This window comes from Lathamus discolor, chromosome 19, assembly GCF_037157495.1.
Source record: "Lathamus discolor isolate bLatDis1 chromosome 19, bLatDis1.hap1, whole genome shotgun sequence".
Taxonomy (NCBI): domain Eukaryota; kingdom Metazoa; phylum Chordata; class Aves; order Psittaciformes; family Psittacidae; genus Lathamus; species Lathamus discolor.
In genome coordinates, this window is record NC_088902.1 from 4,124,430 (window position 1) to 4,139,184 (window position 14,755).

Here is a 14,755-nt window from a genome sequence, read left to right on the forward strand (position 1 = left end):
AGCCTAAATGGTTTGAAGTGCATGGAGCAGAAAGCACAATGTTCCCTTGCTGTGCCTCAGAGAGAAATGTCCTCACGCCTCTGTGTCACCCCATGGAAACAAGATCGCTCCCCAGGACCGGCTCAATCCAACACAGGGAGAACTGAATCCGATTTGGTTTTAATAGCGGTCCATTAGGCTGCATTTCTGCTTGTCATATCATCTGCTTCTTACAGCGACGGCACAGAGGCTCCTGAAGCTGTGGGTGGCTTTTCAGTGGTGGGTAAATAGCTGGTGGCTAAATATAGAGCTGGGAGTGATAGAAATTGTGTTTGAAATCCATATTGAGCTGCTGAAAACGAGAGCCTCCTACGTAACAGCGCTGATTTAACCCCATGGGTGTAACAGAGATGGACCCGCGATGACACAGGTGCTGTGGAGATGATTATCATCAGGTATATGGAAGACAGAAACAATGAGGTGGATGTGGATCAGAGAACCTTATCATAACCTTGGAATGGTTTGGGTTGGAAAGGGCTTTAAGCTCATCCAGTTCTATCCCCTGCCATGGGCAGGGGCACCTTCCACTAGAGCAAGAGCCTTCTTTTGCCGCGTTTCAGCTTCATCTTTGAGGTTACATCTGATAAAACCTGGCAGAGCTCCACTGCCTTGGGAGGAAATGCATCACTTTTAAAGAGCTACTGATAGAGACCAAGGTCCTCCAGCCACTTCCTCATGGTGCCTGGGGTTGGTTGGGAGCAAAAGACGGACATTGGAATTCCTGAGCTGATGAGTCACGGTGGAAAAGACACCTTGGGGGAGCGCTGGGGCACATCCCTGCAGGGACAATGTCCTCATAGGCACTTCATCTGATTCCAAGCCTCCCGACCCGCTCCTTCCAAGGGGAAACTCTTCTCCTTCTGGCTTTTTCCACCTCTGCATCAGGCAGCATCAATGTGGATCTCTGCAGTGCCTTGGTTTGGTGGCACTCGCGGTTTGGAGCAGGTTGTGGCGCTGGGAAAAGGCAACACAGCACCAGAGAGGGTCGTGCTTTGCCAGGCCATGAGAGAAGGCCTGGAGTAAGCAGGAATCTCCCCCCAGGCCCAGGCCGGATAAAGAGCACTCTGTCTGCACTTATATGTATGTGTATGAATAATTAAGGTGCCAGATGGCCCTTGAGCCCCTGGCCTAGATATACACATCTAATTACATTTGGTGGCCATGGGAGTTGGGCATCCAGGTCCCTCTGCAGAGCTGGGCTCATCCTGGAGGACACTTGTGTTGTGTTGCAAAACCAAAGAAACCTGCTGGTTTCCTGCAAAAAAAGGATTCTCTCAGGGGATTTAACTGTGCATCTGCCTTGCAAATCCCGGCTGGAGATGAGAGAAGAGGGACTCTTCATCAGGGACTGTAGCCATAGGACAAAGGGTGATAGGTTGAAACAGGGGAAGTTCAGGTTGGATCTAAGGCAGAAGCTCTTCCCTGTGAGGGTGCTGAGGCGCTGGCACAGGGTGCCCAGAGAAGCTGTGGCTGCCCCATCCCTGGCAGTGCTCAAGGCCAGGTTGGACACAGGGGCTTGGAGCAAGCTGCTCCAGTGGAAGGGGTCCCTGCCCGTGGCAGGGGTTGGAGCTGGAGGAGCTTTAAGGTCCCTTCCATTCAAAACCATTCTGGGATTCTATGATCACAGAGGAACAGGTCAATGATGGAGGAGGAGAAGCTCCCTGGCAGGATCCCAAAGCCCATCAACACAGGCAGGTTTGCGAGCATCTCAGCTGGGGAGGGACTTGCTTGGTTGCAGCTCTGCATTCGGGCGAGCTGCCTTTCTTCCCAGCTGGCCATTAGAGACGCTGGAATACATTAGCTTCGCTTAGGGGAGGCCACAAGAGCCCTCTCGGGACGGGAGCTGCCAGCCCAGACGTGAGCTCTCGCACACTCTGACCCGGGGAGGGGAGGCAAAAGCGCTTCTCCTGCTGATCCCCACAGCACCGCAGCCCTCGCCTTTTCCAGCAGGATCAAGAAACCCAACTGGAGAGCACCCACCCTGCGGGGTGAGGTTTGCAGCCGACCACGGGCAGCTCGAGGGAAGCCAGCACAGAGCAGATTCCTTCCTGCAGCCGGGAGCGCAGCGTCCAGCACTCGCAGGCAGCGAGATGGGGTCAAGTTCAAGCCTCTTCACCCTCCCCTCTGTGCTGGTGTTAACCACTGCCTGAACCAGGCTCCCTTTGCTCCAAGGACTTTGCGGGGTGATCCCTGCGCCCCATCGGCCTCCTGGAGCATCCTCACAAGGAGCAGCCCCAGGTCCCCCGGTGCTCCCCAGCCTCCTGCCCCGGGGATCGCAGCACCACGTCCCGCGGCTCTGCTCGCTCCTGCCCGTCCCGCTGCCGGCAGAGGGCAACGGCAGCTCAGGAATGGGCTCCGGCCCCACGCTGCGGCTTCCACCCGAGAGACAAGAGATTATCGGAGAGGCAAGAATAAACCCGCGAGGTACAGAGGGAATTGGCCCTGCTCAGCACACGGGTGTTTCTACAGGATGTAGGCACCTGGTTTTGGATGCCCGCCCCTGGTCCCTCGTGGCAGGGCTCCTCCTGCAGGGATGCAGCCCGAGGAAGCGAAGCAAAGCCCTGCGGAGCTGTGTATATCCGTAGGCTTCAGGTGGTTTGGCTCGCATCACCTCCAGTCCATCTGCAAGCTGGTTCCTTTGCCTTCCAATCACTGCCTGTGCTCAGAGGAGCCCAATTTTGCTTCCTACTGCGCAAGGGAAGGGAGAAGCTGGGCAGGGGCCGGTGAGAGCCCAGTGCTCACACAGGGGACCAAGGAGATGGCATCTTGCACCTCTCTTCTGCACCTGAAAGGATCCAAACCTTGTTTCCCACCATCACAGAAACACAGAGGTCTCACCTCTCCTTTAGTCCTCAGGGTGGTGGTTGTCACATCTCACAGCTCTTCCCTGTGCCGTGCTCCAGCAGCAGTGGGAGCAGAGAGTGTCCCACCGAACAGCACAGCTTCTCCTGGCCCCTCAGGGCATCTTCACCTGCAGCCCTAGGGGAGTGGAGACCAAGTCTTCACGACATCTTCCCTCCCTTCCAACTGCTTCCCAAATGACAGAGGTGTTGTGCTGAAATGCGAGGAGCCCAGAAGGTGCCTGGAGGACTCACGTGCCGACCATAAAACACCCTGGTTTTTCCCTAGTTATCCCCCTTCCCACCCCACCATCCCTACCATGCTCATGCAGCCCAACACTGCTTTCTCTTCCATCACCCATGAGCGATTTCCCACCTCCTATCCAGCTCCAGTGCCTCAGTTTCCCCACACTGTGGGTCTTCAGAGGGGGTTTTCTGTGTCAGGCAGACTGGTATGGACGATGCCCCCACCAAGCACCAAATGCCCACCAGTGCATCCCAGGTACTCCAGCACAGGTTCATCACGTCTTTATGCTACTAGCAGGAGGGAAAGATGACAATTAAACTGCACCATAGGCTGACAGCTCCATTTGTCACCTCGAGGGGAGCAGTTGCAACCTGGACACGGTCTAAACTCAGGCAGGAGACAATCAATAAAGCCTACAGGTCTGTAAGGAGACACCCATCAACCTTCATTCAGGGCTCCAAAGTCAAAACCCAGCCTGCCTTTGCCATCAGAGCAGTGCTGGAGTAGAGGAAGGAACGTGCGAGCTGAACTCCCTTGAGGTCTTGGGTTTCCAACTGACAGCCCTGGGCAAGGCTTTGCTGCTCAAGGAGACCCTTGTCCGCGGTGTAATGGGATGCTCCACACCAAGGGGTGGTGAATAATTCATGGGCTCCGGCTGATCATGAAGCTCCGAGGGTAGAGCTGGGAGCTGAGCAATGAGAGCTGCTCTCCAGAGGGGTCTTTAGCTCCTAAGAACAAGGGGATCTTCTTGCTTCTAAAGGACTGGGAGCAGTGAAACACTTTGGGATCTCAATGCTGATGGACCAGCTAGTGTGAGGGACATTGAGCTACTGCTGGCTCCTTCATACACAGAGCAGCATCACTGTGGTGGCTTCATGCTCTTCCTCCTGTGGAACCAAACCTGCCACTCATGGCTCCTCATGGGCACTGTGTTACAGATGGAATTCCGTGCCTCTCTATCCCTCTGTCTGGTCCATCAGCAGTTCACTTCCAGAAGAGCTGGGCTCAGTCCAACACCTCTTTGTTGGCTCCCAGCCTTCATGGGGGACAAGGACCCAAGCTGGGCTGTCCTCACCCAGGCAGAGGGACCAGGGCAGGTTACTCCCAAAGGAGGAAAACCATCTGGACAGGGCGGAGGCAGCGCAAAGCTGCTGCACACAGGCTGGTGAGAGCCCATCAGAGGGCTGCACGCCAGCCCTGCTCCATCAGCAGGAGCCTGGATTTGGGCTGTCGATGGAAAAGAACCTTGGTTGAGAGACCCAAAAGGCTCAACGCCTGGCTTCATGCAGTGTGGGTGCAGGTGATGGGCACAGGAGGGTGGTTGAGAGGAACCTCATCTCCATCCCACAAGCCTCCTTTCCCTCTAAGCTGTGCTAGATGCCATGGGTCTTTATCAAGAACCACTCTGCACATTTGGTGCCTGGAGCTCCCTCAAGCACGGGCCATGAATCCTGACTAAAGATGTATTTAAGGGAGGCATGGGGATATTTTTAAATGACCCCTGGAGCTATTTCTGCTTCATTTCCCTCACTTTTCTTCCGTTGTCTCTCCCTGATCTTCTCCTCCGCAGAGGACGGGAGCTCATTTTCATCTTTCCTGTCTGGTTGATGGGTGCCTGACTGGCTGAGGACAAAAACCAGCCCAAAAAAGAGCAGCCACAGCTGAGAATAGCAGCTGGGGGCAAAGCACATCAGGGTCCATCCCTCTTATCATTATTATGCTGCTCATCACCAGCCAAGAGCAACCAGGGTGGAATATTCCCGTCTGTAGCCCTGCCCAGGCACCCAATGGAGCTTTTTGCCCCTCTGGAGTCTCAGATTAGATTCAGCTTGCATGGCCAGGGTGGGATGTGCTCACAGTGCTGATGCTTTAGGCCAACCTGCTCAAAAGCAAAGGCACATCCCTGCTGCACTCAGCTTGCCGCGAGCAAACAGTGGGGCCACCCATAGCCCTAACCCCAATTTACCTTCCACTCGGCCAAAGCACTTCACTGCTTCACATCCTCAGTTCCCCCTGTCTGACACACGTGGATAATCACCCATTGCTGGAGGTGACAAGGCCCCTGATGCCTCCTGGCCATGAGCCACGCACAGACCCTGCAGATGGAAGGGGTTGTGTTCCTTAGGGGAAGGGCTGTGTGTCCATATGCACACACACACATGTGGGGTTGTTGCACCTCAACACTGCCAGGAGGGAAAGAAAACTGAGTGGAAACCCCAAACCTTTGCTGCTGAGGAGAAACTGGTTTGCTGGGTTAACCCTTTCCTCTCTGCCACTGTCTCCTTCCCCATCCTCTTCCCACTGATGCCCTTGGGATGCCACCATTGTTCATCTCCGGCCACCAGCTCATTCATCTCCCCTGCAGGTGTGATTTGCCCTTCAGGCTCTGCCCCTCACCCTCACCATCTGTCTCTTAACTCCCAGCTCCATCCCAGCTCCCCCTGCAGCAGATCCCGACTGCTTTGGTTTGGGCATTCCCTAAGGAATGTGGCTGTGGAGATTTTGCCTGGCTCCTTTGGGTGGCCAGAGTGGGAAGCAGGATTGCAGGCTTGAACAGGAAAGGGGGAAATGCTCCTTGTTCCTTCTGTGTGGCATTCCCATCCCTGGGGCGTTTCCAGCCCTGCCTTCCCTCCGAAAATCCAGACAAGAGCACTGAGGAAAGCAGGAAATGGGGATCCCAGGGAGAGATTGGATCCCTGCAGAGGTCCCATCTCCCAGGGAGCTCCTTCAGCCCCAGGGCAGGATTTTAACCTGCATCTGCACCACCCAGGGTGAGCAGCCCCAGGGTATCACTGATGAGATTCAACCACCAGGGTCCTCCCAAGCATCCCATGAGGCAGGATCCACACAGGATCAAACACATCCCAGGGGCTGAGGACACTGAGAGCTTCCATTTTGCTCCAAATCCCTCCAGAAAGCTCGAAGACCCTCCCCAGTTACTCTTCCCTGGTGATCCCAATGATCCCAAGGTAGAGGCTGCTGGTAACCATCACTCTGCAATAACCACCATGCTTGGCACATTCACAGCAAACTAAGCTGCATGAGCTGTAAATGAAACTTCTCAGCCAAGGTCCTTTGAAAGTCCTGTTGCACATTCAGCCCTGGAGATGCTCCATCAACTCCTGCATCTGTATTTCACACAGGGTGGATCTGGGATCCTTCCAGAGGATGCAGTCCACAGTGAGGGTACCCAGCTGGGAACCCACAGCAGGGTTTGTTACTGGCCCCACATTGCCCAAAGGGAACACACTGCCCCCACCTCAACTGGAGGTGCTCACCCAGAGCAGGCTTCTCCTCTGAAGCCATCCCTGGAGGACCAGGAAGGTCTTTCCAAGCTAAACTCCATGGGGGGAAGTTCCTCCCTCAGCCGTCAGAGCAGTGCGCATCTCCCCTCTCTGCAGGCACCACTTACAGAGGCAGAAATCAAGATAAATCCCACCCTGAGCTAACCCAGGTCCTGCTTCAGCCCTCCCTGGGTTGCTGTTCCCAATGGTAGCTTCAGAGCCTCCATCCTGGCCCCTGCATCCCTCCCATCCTCCAAGCTGCGGCATCACTGTCAGAGCTCTCGCACTCAACCAGGCGCTGCCATCCGGAAAAGGACTCCCAAGGGCACACGCCAAGGAAGGTCACACCACGCTCAGCTTGATTGGATGGATTAGAGACCAGTCCCTAACCCTCCTCCAAGACCAGCAGAGCCGGGCTGTGACCTTCCCAGGTGACCAGCTCCGGTTTGCTTGGGGCTGATCCCTGCAATGCAGAAGGGGAGATGCCACCCACTTCCATGGGTGTCATTCACCTGGATCCAGGGCCAGGGGTGCAGCCCTGCAGCGTCCACCCGCTCCCCCTGCTCCTCTGACCACTGTCCCCACAGGGACACAGGCAGCAGCTGAGGTAATTCACCCTTTAATGGGGGCAGATGGCTTCATTTGAACCAAGTCAGAAAGGAGCGAAGCCAGTCTGAGGATGTCTCCATGAGGTCAGCCTGGTCTCCCATCCCTGCACTGCCCTTCTCCAGCAGCAGGTGAGGTCCCCACACTGCCCAAAGCCTAGATTCAGCCCCAAAGGCTTCACAGGTCCTTTTGTCTTTTCTCCTCCCCAAGCTTCTCTGTGCAGGAGGGAGGAAAAGACCATACCTAAATGCAGCAAAACCTCTTTGCTACTCGGTTTGGTCTTGCAGAAGCTCTTGAGATCTTCACCTTGGGCAGTTGGGTTGACCAAGGGCAGGTACTGGCATAGTTAGAGGCGATGTCATGGTCACCCAGTGGTGCTGTGCCCCAAGGACTACAGGGCAAGAGATGCCCTGACCAAGAGAATGGGGCTGATGTGGGTAGGAGAGGGGTGGGATGGGGTACGGGGAAGCTGCTGAGCAGAAGGGAGAGATAAAGACCAAAGGGACTGTGGCTTCTGTGCTGTACCAGGCTAAATCCCTTCCTCCTCGTGTCTTAGGGGACATCCCAATGATCATGGTGCCCATTAATCCCTTCCTAAACTCCCCTCCAAGCAGTGCTCCCCAGACTGCACCTCCACCCAAGCCTTCAGCATGCTTCCAGCTCTTCCCCACCTCGAGGTCTTCCCCCATATCAAAGCACCTCCTGGCTCTCGCCTTCCACCCAGGCCCAAAGCTTAGCCACACAGGTCCTATTTTACACCCATCAAACCCATCCCACAGCGAGGTCCTGGCCAGGCTGGAGCTCCCAGTGCTAAAACCCACCAGTGCCCTCCTGGCCACGCTGGTCGGCAGGGGCAAAGGAGGCAGAGCTGAGCCAAAACCCTCCCCAGAGGCCGGTGGTGAATGCAGAACGAGCAGGCAAAGGTATGATCAAGTGTTCCGCACTGCTGTTCCCTAGCCAGGCATTAACCCAGCACGGCTCCCTGTGCCCCTGAGGAGAGCCAGGCAGCCAGCCCCGGGCTGGGCAGGAGTTGTGGAAGCAATCACAGCACCTTGGATTGCCAATCCACCCTGGGAGGGGGGGAAACCACCTACAACAACTGCGCTGACCCCCTAATTCCCAGAACAAGCCCATCAGGCTCTTATCAGTCAAGAGATGGTGATTTTCCTGTAATTATCCCCCATCCCCTGTCGCACATAACAAATCCATCCTGGTTATGCAGAGAGTTTTCATAACAGGTTGCATGGCCGTAGGTGATAGCTTTAAAAAGCTCCCCCCTCCCATGGAGCCGCGCTTGCAGTGCCTGTTCCCTCCGCAGCAATGAATGCTAATAGCAAGGCTCAGCACCACGCAGGACTTTATGGCCCGTCTAATGCAGGAAGTCAAAGTTAGGGAGCACAATGGTCTCCTCCAGCCACAAAGATAAGCATCAGCCAAAGAAAAAGGCAAAGCAGCCTTTGGGAAGCGGCAGGGCACGTCAACAGCCGGGATTTGGGACATCAAAGCTGAGGCTGGGAGTTAAGACCCAGGCTTGAAACTCGGTGGCAGAAGCCGTGGCTGGCGATTTGCTTCTCTCCCACCTGCAACCATGAACCTGCCTCAGAGCAATGGCCTCATGCCAATTGCTATTCCCATCTCTCCCAGCAGTTTTCTCCCCCTAATGGGAGGAAACCCCCTGAGTGCATGGTCTCACCGAGGCTGAGGTCTTGGGGAGCCACTCGGTGTCATATCAGCACAAAGCAGCAGCTCAGCGCGGGGATTCGCAGGGCTGATAGCCAGGCAGGACACACTGACCCAAATTCCAATCAGAGCAGGCAAAACCCACCCACCTGCATCCTCCACAGGGGAAAATATGGGGGAGAAACCCAGAAAAAGCCTCTTCTTGCGCCTCAGAAGATACTGATTCCATGGAAATGCAGTCAGCAGTGGGGTGTTGAGGCGGGATGAGGTGCGGCTTCCCGCTGAGGGGATGGGTTTGTCCTGCAGGCTGCAAAACCAGAGGGGAAAAGCAGCAAGGAAACATGGGAAGAAGAGCCAGGAGCAAGAGGGATGGGGCTCACCAAGAAACTTCTCTTTCTTCCTTCCTCCTGGTGAGGTTTTGAGAGGGATGGGCATGGACTGTGCCCGTGAAAGACTTGCCCTCAGCAGCACAGGCAGCTCCCTGCCCACTGTGGAAGCTGGGGTATCCCCATTGCACCTCTTTTTAACAGCAGTGAGGGACCCAAAGTGCCCCGGAGACACAGGAACCATCCTGATCTACAGGCTCGTGTGTCTCCGCCTGCCCCCGCCTCAGCCTGCCGGGGCGGTGCCGTCTCTGCAGCAGAGACAACGGGATTAGCATCGATTTGCCGGGAGCAGCATCCTCAGTGTGGGCTCTACGCGCTTCTCCGAGTGCCCGAGAGCACCCACAGCCCCTGCGGCTCCCTCCCAGCCTCCGCATCCACAGCTCTTCCCTCGCAGCCACCAGCAGATCCTTTGGCAGAGCATCCTGGCCCCATAATGCCCCAATCAGAGGGTAGAGAAGTGGGTCCTGACCCAAATAAGCAGCTTTAAGAGCTGACCCCCAGCACGTGCATCACCTCCCTCCTGCTGGCTTTCTGGGAACGGTTGTTGTAGGGCAAACCTGTTTTCTTATATGAGAGAGAGAAAAGCATCCCTGAGACCAAAGCGGGCTGGTTTATGCCCAGATCGTTTGCCGGTACCAGTGCAAGTCCAGAGGGAAATGGGGAAAGGGGCAAACGTGCGAGCAAGACAATTCCTGGTGCTGCCTTTCGGGACGGGGAGATGCCTGCAGCCTGGAGAGCTCCTGCATTCAAATTGCTTTTCGCAGGAGCCGGGGCCCTGCTGTGGTACCTGGGACGGGGACGCGGCAGCGGCGCAAGGCGGCTCCCCCCGAGGCCGCGCAGGCAGCAGCGATTTCAAAGAGGTGCTGGGGAACGGAGGCACTTGAACATCTTTAATGATGCATGTTCCCTGTCAGCTCTGCACTGTGAAGCCTTTCAAGTCGGCCTCCCTTTGATTAGACAATAGACCTGGAGAGAGAAATGCTTCCCCTCCTTCTCCCCCCATCAACCTTTCTCCGTACCCATCCTGCCCCAAAAGGGCTAAATTTAGAAGCAAAAAGCCCATGAATTGCAAGTAAGGAGCAGTGGATGCTGCTGAGAGCAGAGCAGCAGTTCCACAACCATGTACAGTTAGCCCACAGTCTCTCCTGATGGGATTTAGCAGAGGATGGGGGCACAGAGGGGGCTCCTTACCATTCACCCCCAACTTCTACCCATCATTTCCTGGGGTACGGGAGCATTCATTACACTGTGCAGAGCCAGCACGTTTCTCCCCCATCACAGCCAGAATCCAGACCAAAGAGGAGAACCTGCACCTCTCCCAACTTCTCCCTAATCGCTTCCGAAGTGCTGCTCTGAAGGGGTTGTTTCAGTTCAGCCCCAGCCTCTTAAAAGGCCATTTCTCCCCCCAAAACCCAGCCCTGCCAAGCTCATCAGCTTACACCGGCTTTCAACACCCCAGTCAGCACCGAGGGCATGTTTAAACCAGTGAATGTGACATCCTTCTCCAAGAGTGACAAGCACTTGGGAAGCACAAACAGGTTCCAGCTCCAGCTGATTCCCAATTATTCTGCTCTGAAATTGCTCCGTGGTATTTATTTTGGAGTCATTAACATCCCATTAAAAGCATCCTGTTAAGCAGAGCTGGCTGGCAGGGAACTGGGCAGATGCGAGGCTGGAAGGAACCACGGCTCTCCCGGTATGGTGAGTTCTCCAAAACCCACTAGTTATGTCCCTAAATAGTTTCCTTCCACAAACAGTGAGATGGTGTCAGCTGCTGCTTTATTTTCTTGACATGAACAGCAGAAAATAACAAACAGAGCTGCCAATGGCAGCTATAAATGCAAAGCAGAGGCTGGAGTGTGGGGGTTCCACAGAGAGAGACCAAGGGAACACATTCAAAGGGGATGCTGACCCTGCGAGGTGCCGCCACAGCCTGGCAAAGCTGTTTGGACACCATTGACCTTCCTTTGCTTGCAGTCTGGATGGAAATGGTGTTTACTCCAGCTGGAAGCAACCACAGCATCCTTACTGCAGGCTGCTCTTCAGGCTTCTCCCTTCTTCCCCTTGGCCAAACCTCCTGCAGTCTCCATGCACAAGGGAGGACATGATGCTCTGGTGCAAATAGGGTGATATTTCCCCATCAAGGCTTAAATGCAACAGGGTTATAACACATCTCCTCACTCCACACAACGCTGATCTCTGCCTGACCATCCCTGCTTCCCATTGGTGCTGGGGATGAAGCTACGCAAGTCATCCATGCTCTCCCAGATGAGTCCTGTGGAGAACTGAGCCAGGTCACTGACATCAAGGCAGTAGATACCTGGGGTTTTGGGTTTGTTTTGGGCTCTTTTTGCTCCAGACTGTCCCACAAATTGCACTTTCCTTGAGCAGAAAGCAAAGGTGAAGCCTTGCTCACCTGGGAGAACACAAAGGGCTGGTGATGGAGCAGCCCAGGTAACCAACAGTGATAGGAGGTGATTTGTTTCATGCAGGCTCCAAGATCCAAAGAGAAAATGCCTTTTTTTACCACTGAGCATCTGGCAGGGTTAAGAACATGGCCCCAGCACAGGGTCCCCAAGCCCAGGGACATGGACTCCTTGGGAAGCTCCTGCCATGCTCCTGCCACACAAGTGCCAGGGTATTACCCCTCTACTAACCCACGCCAAACATTGGCCCAAGCCAAGATCCAAGAGCTCAACCATGAGCCTCAGACACCAAAGTCCTTCTAGTAGCACCCCTTTGACACCACGGGGAAAGGCACCATTTCCAAGATGGCACAAAACCAGAAAGCTGGGCCAAAATGTGACTTTTCTCCCTCTTTTATTCCGCAGAACAAGGAAAACAGACAATTTTTGAACACAGCCTGAATAGGAACAAGTCTGTCTAAATTCACCATGAACAGAGATGAAAGCTCATCGTGTCGCCTGTTCCTAATCCTGGAATAACCCATTGGACAGGAGCTGTTTCAGTCATGCTGAGTGCAGGCTAGAGATGGGAGAACAATTATTGATGAAAGCAGAAATGGGTTTCAATTAGAGAAAGCCAATGCCAACAGTTTCTAGATCAAAAGAAGCGTTTTCACTGCTTGGGCAAAAATCTGAATCAATCAGGCTGAAAAATGCCGCAGTGAAGAGCATTTTGGTTGGAACCATTTCTCAACTCGGAGCTTGCTCGGAGGACATGGGGCTCGAAACATCCATTTCCCGCGTAATGAAAACACATTTGAGAACCTGAAGCAGTTTTGCTGCAGATGGGATTTCATTCTTCGTCCCCAGGTGAAGGATGGGAAAAGCACCAACCGAGCTTTGAAAACTGGGTAGATTTGTTCGGGTTTGAAAAATCCAAGTACCAAATCATGTTGCAGAGGACATGGCCTCAATGTACCCTATGGCAACAGGGGTTTGTGGCTCTGATCTGTCTGTGGCCTGGTGAAATCTCTGCTCCATCTCTCTGTGAAGCCAACCAGATCCTGCTGCAGGATGGGATCTCATCAGGAGCTCTGGATGTGGGGAGCCCTTCTGCTCCCAGAAGCAGCTCATCCCTCCAGAGATGATCCATCCCAGCCCAGCTGCACAACGTTACACATCACCCATAGATCTGCCCTTGCAGGTCCAGCAGCCCCACGCACGGATGCAGTGATGGGCTGGCCAAATCCAAGACCTGGCCCTTGCTTGGTGCTTTATATCATCATGACTACCTGCTTCATTTCAGCCTCCACTGCAGCACCTGCAAGCAGTCCCAGGCTGGGTTTTCTAGGTTTCTACATGCTGGATCACCTCATGGAAGTCCCATCATAGTAAAGGGAAAGCAACTGGGAAGAAATGGAGGCTCCGGCTTGGATCTAAATGTGTTTAAGGATGAGGCTTGCTTGGAAAACTCACACCCAAAGCAGGGCGTCACTTCTGGGGACAATATAACAGAGACCAGCTCCATGGGTTCAACATGCAACAGTGCTGGAGACAAGCAGGAGAAATCCCATACATTTCCAAGATGGATGCAGCAGGAGGTGGGAAAGGGAAGATTTGCCAAGCTAGAAGATAAAGGAGAACGGCAATGGTTCAATCTCTTCCCCATGGAGACTCTTGTGGCCAACGTAGCAATGGGCAAACCAAGGCAGGACGGTTCTGCAGAGTGATCCTAAGCAATCTTCTCAATCCTCACGTCCTCTTAGAGCTTTTCTGCTCTCACACTGTGGGCTAGAGACCACCTGCCCCTGGCAAAGCCCCTTAGAGGTGCCTCCAGGCAGAGGAGAACGCGGTCCCAGCACGAGTATGAGGATCTGCTGATGGAGATAGGGGGTAAATTCCTGGTCCCACCATTCCAGGACAGAAAACCCAAACCCATCTCCTCCCCAGCACCACACCGCTCCTTTGCCTCACAGCAAGGCCAAGACCTCCTGCCACCCTGCACCACCAGCTTAGCAACCCCCCCACCCAGAAAGCGCATCCAACCCCCAAAATCCCACCAAGGGGGGATGCCAACAGAACCACCGCCTTTGAACAGCATTTCACAACGTGGTACCCACATGCCTGCTCCCCCGCCTGCATCCTGGGTGAGAAAGGACTGGGATTTATAGCCACCATCCTCCTCCTGCAGCCAGAGTTTGGCCATCCCTTTGCCTGCTCCCTACCTGCTGCTTTTTGCTTTCTCCTTTTGCAAGGGAAACGGGTTGCCTGGAGCTGGGTCTCCATGGAAACTTGGGCTTTTCAGACACTCAACGGAAAACGCTGGCACGGAGACGCTTGTGCAGGAATACTGATTCAGCCCCAGCGTCTGTAACACTGACTGCATTTTAATCCTGCTCCGCTCCCCAGCGAGCTAAAAATAGCTTCCTGTCGCCTCCTGAACTCACATAAACAGCTTCAAGCAACATGGTGCTGCCAGAGCAGAAATTCCATGAATCAGCTAAAAAAACCAGGCATAGGGGAGGGAATGGTGGGGTCTCAACCTTCACCATGCCATAGGGAGCACCGGTGTGGTGGGGAAGAGAGCATCCCGCACTTCAGGGATGGAGGAGAAGGAGCACTTGGAGCTGTGCATCACATGGGTCCTTGAGGCTTTGTTTCACCTCTATGAGATGTCCTTTTCCAGGTGTAACAGCAGCAAAACAGAGGGTTTGTGGTCCCCAAGCAGTTGGCGCATACATTGGAACGCCGAACCCAACACATAGCGCCAATGCAGGCTGGAGGGAAGGAGCCAACTGTCCCCAGCGAGGAGCCTGGGGACCAGCTGGGGAAGGGGTGATTTTGGCTGCCCATTGGTGAGCTGTGACCTGGCTCCGCGCTTTCCCTTCTTGCTCTTTGGGAAGAGGATGGGGAGGGCCAGCACATGGTGACTCCGGGTGCGGGCCATGAGGGCTGTGATCGCTGCCAGCGCCCTTGCTGTGCTTGCAGCCCTGTGTCAGCCCAGCGGTACTGGGACCGTAATAGGCAAGCGAGATGCTGGTCTCCTCCCCCCGTTAGCCAGGACTGTCCTCAGCTGACTCCAGGAGCTGCCTTTTGTAGAAGACACCCAGACCTCCTTTTACATTACAGAGGCTTTGTCCCAGCAGCACATCCTGCCCTGGGAAGGAGCACCCAGATGGGGAAAGTGAGGCACAAGCCTGCTTGCTTAGGACTTGTGTGCAAGCTGGGAGTGAACCCACACCTCCCAGCTCCCCCAGCCATGCTGAGG